This window comes from Rhagoletis zephyria, unplaced genomic scaffold, assembly GCF_001687245.7.
Source record: "Rhagoletis zephyria isolate East Lansing unplaced genomic scaffold, Rhagoletis_zephyria_1.1 Rzeph_scaffold_06269, whole genome shotgun sequence".
Taxonomy (NCBI): Eukaryota; Metazoa; Arthropoda; class Insecta; order Diptera; family Tephritidae; genus Rhagoletis; species Rhagoletis zephyria.
The window spans coordinates 4,799-14,382 of record NW_016163352.1 but is presented as its reverse complement, the minus strand read 5'-3'; positions in this window follow the sequence as shown (position 1 = coordinate 14,382).

Below are 9,584 nucleotides of genomic sequence, written 5' to 3'. Positions count from 1 at the left end.
ATAGGAATGAAATCGCACACATACATAGTGGCTTACCAAATATATTGACTCGGGCGCCACCTAGTGGCAAAAAATAATAGAAATCGGTTAACGTGGTGGGAAGTTATGCGGTAACACATATAAAAAAAATATTCCGACGAATTGATAACATAGTCCTTTTTTTCGGTTAAAAATATAGTATAAGGCAAATTTCGTAGTACTATTTTTTTAAAACCTAAGAAAAAGCTAAGAAAGTATTTCTCAAGGAAATATTTAGTACTTTGCTCCGTTATTGTAATATTCGAATGGTATGCAAGACTTTTTGAAATATTAAGTAATTTTAATATGATAATTATTTTTATAAGTTCCGGTTCGAATTTTTCTAAGAATATTTTAAGTAAACAAGAAATTTTTAAGCAAAAAAACATAGCGGACTGCAATTCTCACATAAACATGTAAAATTACCGTTAATTTCTTCATCGGTATTTAATGAACGGATCTAACCAAATTAGTATGGGCCCAACTCTGAGGTAACATACATAAAAAAAAAACAAAATATGTATTCCGACAAATTGATAACGTTCTCCTTGTTTTTGAAGTCGGTTAAAAAGACCAGAAAAAAAAACCACGAAGTCAGACCGAAAATCCTGAGGCCATGGCTTAAAACTAAACCTAAGTATAGCCTCAAAAAAGTTAACTTGGTCACGCTGGCAATCACAACAGACGGTCAATATATTCGCCACATCACTCTCACACCTGCCCCATGAGAGAACTCTTTAACAAACCGACATATGTGAGCTGTGAAAGCAACTCACACGCTCATTAAGTACCGCCGCCGAACAAGTAGTCGGATTTCAGAGAGCTCGAAAGAACTACTAGTATGATACGGAGTTTCAAGAAGCTGTGCCTACAGGACCACGCTGCGATCGGGCATAACGCAAGTAATGTGGGAGCGTTATAGGGAACTGATTAGGAAAGCGAGACGTATTCGCCGCAATTGGTAGAGAGAGACTAAAATACAGGAGTGCGAAAAGCTTGAAATGCTGGCCGACAGGAAGGGCGCCTGAAACATTTACCAGAGAGTTAGGCGGCTCACGAATATTTTCAAGACCTATAAGAACGACCGTGGCGACCTAGTGACCGATGTACAGAACGTACTTAAATTATGGGGGAAACACTTTCCGCCCTATTATGCGGAATATGGTCAGCTTCAGGCGTGCCCAACGACTGGAATTGAAAGTGTGCTCTGCCCAATCCATAAGAAATGCGACCCCGCCATACGTGCAAATTACCGCGGGATCAGCCTTCTTTGCATAGGTTATAGGTGAAATACTGAAGCCCATCGTCAACGAAATTATTTAGAATTATCAGTGAGTCTTTATACCTGCATAGACCAGGTATTAGAGCTCCATTGACCAGGTATTAACAATACGCTAATTATTGAAAAATACTGGCGAGAATAGGATCGACGAATACCATATATTTTTCGATTTCAAAGCCGCTTACGACAGTATGAAAAAAAGTTATCTTTATGCCGTGATGTCTGGATTTGGTGTCCCCGCGAAACTAATGCGGCTGTGTAAAATGTAGTTGAGAATACCATCGGCTGCATCATAATTGCGAAGGACCTCTCCGAGCCGTTTGATATCAAAAGAGGTTTCAGGCAAGGTGAATCCCCTTCGTTTGACTTTTTTCTGATGTTGCGTACAATTGCTGGCTCATATTAGGCATAATTGTTACATACATACAATATGACTTCTCCCGCACGTAAATGTTCAGCCGTGTCCTGAATGGCAGCGACTTCACCTTGAAAGATTCTGCAATAGTCGGCTGGGCGAAATGATTTTTCCAGCCCCAGCTGGGTTGAGAAGATCCCCCTCTAACCCTCACACATCGGTGTAGAAGTGGTGTGATCCCTTTTTATAAGTAACTCCTCCTGACCAATTCTCTATCTGGAACAGAAATTATATACCTCTTTGTCAATGTTATTTAGAACTGCGGTGTGGATGTCCTGAGTGTCCTCCAGTCGGATAGTTCCCGCAGCTTAGATTTCCTTTTGAGGCTTGGACACCATTCTAAAACCCCACAGAGCAGAAGAGGTCTAAAGAAGCTCTGTGTATAGACAACGCATAATGATAGGGGACAGCACGAAGCTACTCGAATTGCCCTCTTGCAGCTGTAGACGGCTACCTGCGCTTTCCTTAACACGGTCTTTTACATTTTGTGCCCAGTTTAGCTCTCTGTACAGTACTACGTCTAGATATTTTGCGGGGATTTTGTACTTCCTTATAAAGTGAACCAGGTGAGTTTTGTCTGAGTTAACACTCAGGCCGTTCTCCTTGGTCCATCTTTCTCTTGCATGATACCACACAGAGTTTATAAATATGTTTCAGAATATGCAATGGCCATTTTTTGGCCCCGATTATAATTCACAACTTTGAAGATAGTTGAGTCGTAAGTTGTAAAACTGGTATTGTGGGACATAACTCAACTCAACTTTGAAAATATAGTTCTCTGACAGTTGTCTGGCACCAGCATCTTCGGGCTCATGGGTAATAAATTAGTCTGTTCCAATAGCAGTCCGGTTTACAGGATTTAGTCAAAACTTACAAGAAGTCGTTCCTATTGACATAAAACCTGTAAGTGGGAACACTTTTGAGAGAGTAACTGAACAACTGTTCCTAGTAAGAAGTTACAGGATTTAGTCCGTAGTTTTTTTTCCTGTAAGTTCATGAAAAGTGTCAAACGATCAGCTGATTTGCATGTGCAAACAAAAACAGAAAGCGGTGAAAGCAAAAAACCTTGTATTTGTAAAAATATGGAAGTAAACAACGAAATGTTTGAATATGTATAGATTTTAATAATTAGTTAGTGATATTTCAGCCAAATCAGTGTTGTACGAATGACATGTAAACAAACCGACTGACGTTTTTAGAGGAAATAGTGCCTTTTGCGTTCCCGTGCACTTCTGCATCTGTTCTCTTTTTACTCTCACTTGAGAGAGTAAAGTTGTCGTTTGACAGTTCCACAGGTTTTAGTCCGAAGTTCAAAGGAACAGACTAAATAATTCGTAACTGATTTCCATTTACTGTTTTTGTATTCTACTTCTTCTTGTTTGGAGCGTAACCGCCTAACGGATTTTAGCCGAGTCGAACAGAGCAGAGTTGCTAACGAATAAAAACTTATTTCCCCTATTCCTAATTTACATTTTTGTTAACACGTTTTTTAACACCTGGCTAATTAAATTTAGTTGAATCAATTTATACTTACTTGGTATTTAGCCACACAAACAACGAAAAAGAAAATTTTTACTGGTGCTTATTTGTCAATTTCAAGCGTTATAATTTTTTATTAATAATTAATTCACTAGACTTATTTTAAAATAATACAATAATACTTGTGTATATTTCATTTTTGTGTTGATCTTTACATATTTGATTTACATGGTGTTTAAATTTATTTGGTAATATTCTTACGAAATTCCAAAAAACAAACTAACAAAATATTTAATATTTATAGTAAAGCAAGTTCACTTGTTCATATGTAGTTTTTACTAGTATGTACATAAAGTTGAATCCATTCTTAAAGTAAATCTTTATACATATTCTTTACAGTAGAAATCAAATTCCAGAGCTTATCACAGGTATCTGCATCCATAGTCCGTTCTCAAAGGAATAGCCAGATCTAAAAACGGTGCAATGCCAAATAAGTAAGTAGACTCCGCCAGGTTATGGTCCATTTAGATTTGGGCATTTCAAAGATTCTGCTAAAAAAAATCAAAATTATATACATGTATGGTACATAAGTTGGTTTATATGTATGTGTGTATGTACGGTGGCGAGAATGTAAGTAGAGAAGAAACATTTTAGAAAGTTTCGGCTATTTTTCTATGTTTTAAGATTTTTATTTTTTATTTTTTTATGAAAATCAAAATTTTAAACTTTGTAGAACATTTATAAAAATTCGACGGATTTTAGCAAATGTAGGACAAAATTTGAAACTTTTTAATCAAATTAATAATTTCTTTTTTTGTATTGAAGTACTACTTTGAAGTGGCTAAGACTCAACGTTGATTTTTGGCAATTTTTTGTTCGCCCATTTTCTTCCATACAAGGTATGTTCGAAAATTTTTTTGTATGGAGACACCTGAGCGACACCTTCCACAAAAACAAAAATGCCAAAAAACTAATGTGAGCCCTAGTTACTTAGGACATGCACTTTGTTATACTAAAATTGATTCGGCTACAAAACTGCATACTCAGAACGTTCTAATTTTTTGAAACTTTGCCGAAATACTAAAATTTTTTACAATGTTTTAAATTTTGACTTACGGGGTTGTTAAATAACAAGCTACATATTCATAAAAAACTAATAAACATTAAATAATCGAAGAGGAAATAGCCAAATAATGCTAAAATGCTTCTGCCCTATTTATATTTTCGCCACTGTATATATTTCAATAACAAAATTAAATTTATTAGTTGAAGTCTGAATTGCAAATATACTTTAATAATTTTATTTTACTTATTCTATTCTATGTAACTTATATTATTTAAAATGAATCGACATATGTACATATGTCCATATTTACAAGTCAGTACGAGTATAAGTTTTACCTTTCCTTGCTAACAGCTATATAGTTGGTACGACATTTCGATTATTCGTTAGACGTCAATTCATCGGCTAATTAGAAAGCTGATGTGGCTGATGATAACCCAAACGAAAAAATGAATCTCAGGGTCCCCGCTCTTCATCGGGTATGCGCACGACATGATATGATCGCTTAAAACTTTTCCGCCATCCAATTATTGTCGGTGCTCCTTCGGTAAGTCCTCTCGGTATTTGTGTACTCTAACTTCCTCCTTCCTCAGCGTCGTTAGTGGCAGCACATAGTTGGTACTTCACGTACTTGGTACTTCATGTTCATACTGGCATTTAAAGCACAATATTGATCTCTTTGTTTATATATTTGAGTGGGTGAGGTTCATTTTTGTGGTATTGAGGGTGCCACAGAAGTATTTTTTTTGGTTTTTGTTTTTCAAGTAGAAATATATTTTGCGTGAAGTAAATGCAAATAAAACTAGGAGAGAACCCCACCCCGAAAATTATTATTTATAAAAATAAAATAACAAAACAAGCCCATTTTTGTTAGAAATACATATATGTGTACATATAATGGGGTGTACGTTATTTCCTAAGTTGATTTTTTCTTTGTGTTCTGTCTCATGACTTTTTAGGTTTTGCCCTAAAAGTATCCAGTACAGAAAACTCATAATTTGCAAATTAAACCGTGGCGAGGTGTTAAATGTTAAATTTTCGATTTAAATAACACGAAATTTTTGGACTTCTTGCATTTAATTTTATTTCATTTTTCTCTAAAGCAAATAAGGTTAGGTGCAGCAATGACCAGTGTATAGTTTGATAGAGAATTCAATGCACTAGAAAAAGGATCTCAAATGAGTTTGCGATGAGTACACTGTTCCGAAAGTTATTCAAGGTGAAAGGGGTGATTATGGTGGAAATAATAGTTTTCAAGCTTTGCTAACAATTCACAATGGATAGACACATGTTTGTTGGTATAAAAATCTTAGGTCTTACGTAGTAGTGTCCTCGAATGAGTAACATGGGCACATTTATATATAATCTTAGCACTCAACAAAAATCCCGCAACTTCCTTATCCCCACTTTGCATTTCCACACATCACTCATACGCCATGTGTGCCGTGTGAACACGCCTACCTACCGAGTGTGCTGTACAATGTATGCTTTAATATTCAATAACTTTGGGAATAGTCAATTTATCCAAAAATCATTGCCGATATTTTTTGTAGAGCGTTCAATTAACAATTAAAATATACATTGGTCATTGTTGTAGTACCCTTATTTCTTTTAGAGAAGAAGAAATTAAATGCAAAAAGTCCTAAAATCTCATATTATTGAAATGGGATATGTAACATGATTTCGGCACGGCTTAATTTGAAAATGCAGAGTTCTTTTTTTTAGATTGGACATATTTTTAGCGCAGACACTGAAAGTTCCTAAAAACAAGTTGGGAAATAACGGACACTCTAATATATTATGAATATGACGCCGGGAGAGCAGAGGTGGCCTAACCCATTTCTATGTAACTACTTAGCTACTTAAAATAGTTTCAATGTGATACATTTTAAATTGAAGGTCACTTATTCCTTAGTTTTAAGGCATACTATATAGATTTGTAGCTTAAAATTAAGAAATACTTAAGTACAAAAAAAAAATAAAAAATGTGTGTTAGGCCACTTCTGCTCTCATGGCCACATATTTTCGTTAAAAATATGTTCTTATAGAGATTGATTTATAGAAGAAATTAAAAAAAATAGAACATTATTTTCATTCATAAATTCATGTTATTAGAAAAAAAATGGAATTATTTAAGTTTAGGAACAAAGTAGGAGGATAAACTTGAAAGCTTATCGTTAGCTTGAAGTTGGGCTTGTTGGGCTTTGTTCCATAAAAAATAAACATTTTCCAAATGCGTTTTTATTGGTGTTAGTTGAAAAATGCGACAGTAATATGTAACGATGAGTTAAATAAATATTGGATTTGTTATATGCTTTTGAAACCCAAATATGATTTAATAAATGCAGTGCAAGGGAGAGGAATATTTAGTTCAAGAAATAGTTATTTGATTTAATTTAATTGTTCTTTTCTTAATAATATGTGTTTGTGGTTTTTATGAAGTGCAGGTATTTGTAATATTAAGCTAATGACGCACACACACACACACACACACACAAACATCTATGGATATGAAAGAGCTAATAGGCNACACACACACACACACACACACAAACATCTATGGATATGAAAGAGGTAATAGGGAGGGGGATTCTCTATGTCTTGAAAGACCTTTGCATTGCATACGGATTGCACGGTTTGCAAAGTTTTCATATCCGTGCAATATCTTAACAACAAAACACATGAAAAAATTATTACCAATTCCAGCTGCACCTAAACCAATGTATATGTTCATGCAACGAAGCGTAGTAGGAAAAATGCCACGTCGTTTTTCTGTCGTAACTGCTACCTATTTCTCTCATTCCTCTCGTTTCGCTTAATTAATTTTTTGATGTATTTTGTTGTTGTAATTGACACAGACTTTCGCTGCTTGATTCCCATGCATGCTACAACTTTGCAATGGCGTGTTCTCGCACTCTAGCATACTCTGATACATATACGATTTATGCATTTCGTGCTATCATACAATGTTGCAAAACTTAGTGTATCCCCTAATGTGTTGTATAAGGCTCTCCTATAGAATGTCTCATTACAATTTTACGTATTTTAGGTGTTCTTGGTAATGCATAGCACTCATATTCTAAGCTGTACTTCGCTTATTTTACTAAGTAATTGCAGGGAATACCAAGAAGAATGTGGGATATTTTTCAATGCTTGTTTTCCTGTTCTCTGCTCTCTTATCGGTAATGTAATTTCCAAGTACTTAGTAGTGTCTTCCAATCATCTCTGTGGCAATCAGGTTTCTTGCTGGGGTCTCTGAAATCGAACGTTCATTCAGTGGAATGTTTTCTTTCATCAAACTTTTATACTCCGCTCTTCGAATTTCATTAGCTCAGATCTAGACTCCTGTAAATTCGGGTCATCAGAAATACTTCGATAAACACCGCACTATTTACCAGTATTTAATTCGTATTTGCACCTTTGACTTTCTTGCTAATCTCGCAATAGATTCCTGAGGAGAGCTCTCTTACTGAAATCTACTTCTCCTTTAGTAAATGCTTATTGTTCAACTTTCACTCTTCCTCATAGGCTTCAAGTAGTCATTCATCGTTTATATTTTGTAAGTAGTATTCATATACGATACCACTATGTACTCGGCGACTGTACTTATAAAAAAGTATCAAAGAGCATACTCGACGTTACTCAAAGTATATAGCTCAGACGAAAAATTTTGGTTCAATGACCGCTTACAATATAAAACCATACAGTCGAGAAAGGTGATTTTTTTGAGAAATTATAGTTCCTGCCTTATAAAAGAGTCGTTCACAAGAACCCGTTGAGGCGACAACGCCAAATAAACTGCGTGCAAGCTGATAAAGAGCTAAAAAATTACCCATCATGTCCTCCTATTTTGAAACGGGGTTACTTGAATGCGAGAAGTCGTTAAATAATGAGACAACTTTTTGTTTTCTTGTTTTTAAATTTTCTGCTTCTAAATGAGTTCTCGATTATGGTTATGGTTTTGTGTATTTCAACAAGCTTCCTTCTTTCAAAAATATTTAACTGCTGCCCTTTTCTGGTATAACTATAGGCATGTATTTAGTATTTCCATATTCTTTATTCATTAATACGGCGCCCTTTTTAGAAGTATTATACACAGAGCATCAATATTGCTCTTTGTTCCAGCTACGTTAGTTACCATTTAAGCAATTAAAATTTGCCATTATTCATGGAAACGTCCAGTTGTTTTTGGCAGTTCACTTCTCCTACGGTCGATTTCCTAGCATACACTTCAATTTCACATCCATAATTTCATCATCAATTTCAGTCTATAATTTGTACTTTTTTTAACGGGCTCGCGTTTTTGATTATAGGCTAACCTTTATCCATTCTATACATATTTTACACACTCAAAATTTTCCGTCTTCATGCTTCTAAAGATTCATTCAGCAAATATTGCAGTGAAAGATAGCCATCAATTACTACGAGGGTCATTGAAAAGTCCCTAGTATACCTAGGGAAGAGATAAATTTTGCCGGTAAAAATGGTCTTTTGGTTTACACTAGATCGGTACCTCAAAAACATGTTATTTGAATACGTCAACAGGGCTGAAAATAGCTACACGCGAAGTTTATCCTTGATCCATTATGGGAACAAAAAATAGCCATTTGATATTTTGAGTGCTTAAAAAATAAGTGATGTGTTTGATTTTGAAAGACCATTTGTCGTTTTTTTGTTGTTTTTCATCCAAGACTGTTATGACAACGTCGTAATGATTTTCAGTTAACGTCCTGCGTTGGTGTTTTAATTGAAAAAAAGTTCGAGTTAAAACATGGCTCCTAGTTCCAATTCGCGGTAGTATTGGTTACACTCCTGCAATCCTATCGATTTTCTCCAATAAATTCTGAGATCTTCTTTCAATTTGGTGACTAATGACCCTGTTCTCACGGCAATGACCAAACTCTTCGCATGACAGTTGTTTTAAGTACTGCGCCTAAACCTTTGACGCTGAATATAAGCATTGCTTCGTACTCAATAGGTCATAACTAGAGCTCGGATTTTTTTTTTTTACTGTACTTCTCAGTTAAGTAGAGTTTATGTATACAATTTATATTTCTATATGTATAGGCAGATAGTTTTAATGTTGGGGCATCTTAGGAGGAGGAATGTAGTTACGCATTTGTGACAAATATTTAAGTGGTTGAGGGATTTTTTGTTTACTTGAATTGGCATAGCAAAATGAATAAATACAGCATACGAGACATTAACTCAAATTGCAGTGCAAGAAACTCAAACATTACTTGAGTAGATACATAGAGTACATATGTATGTATGTAAGTATGCATAATAAAGCATATACATAGGCATATATTTAAGACAATAGTTAT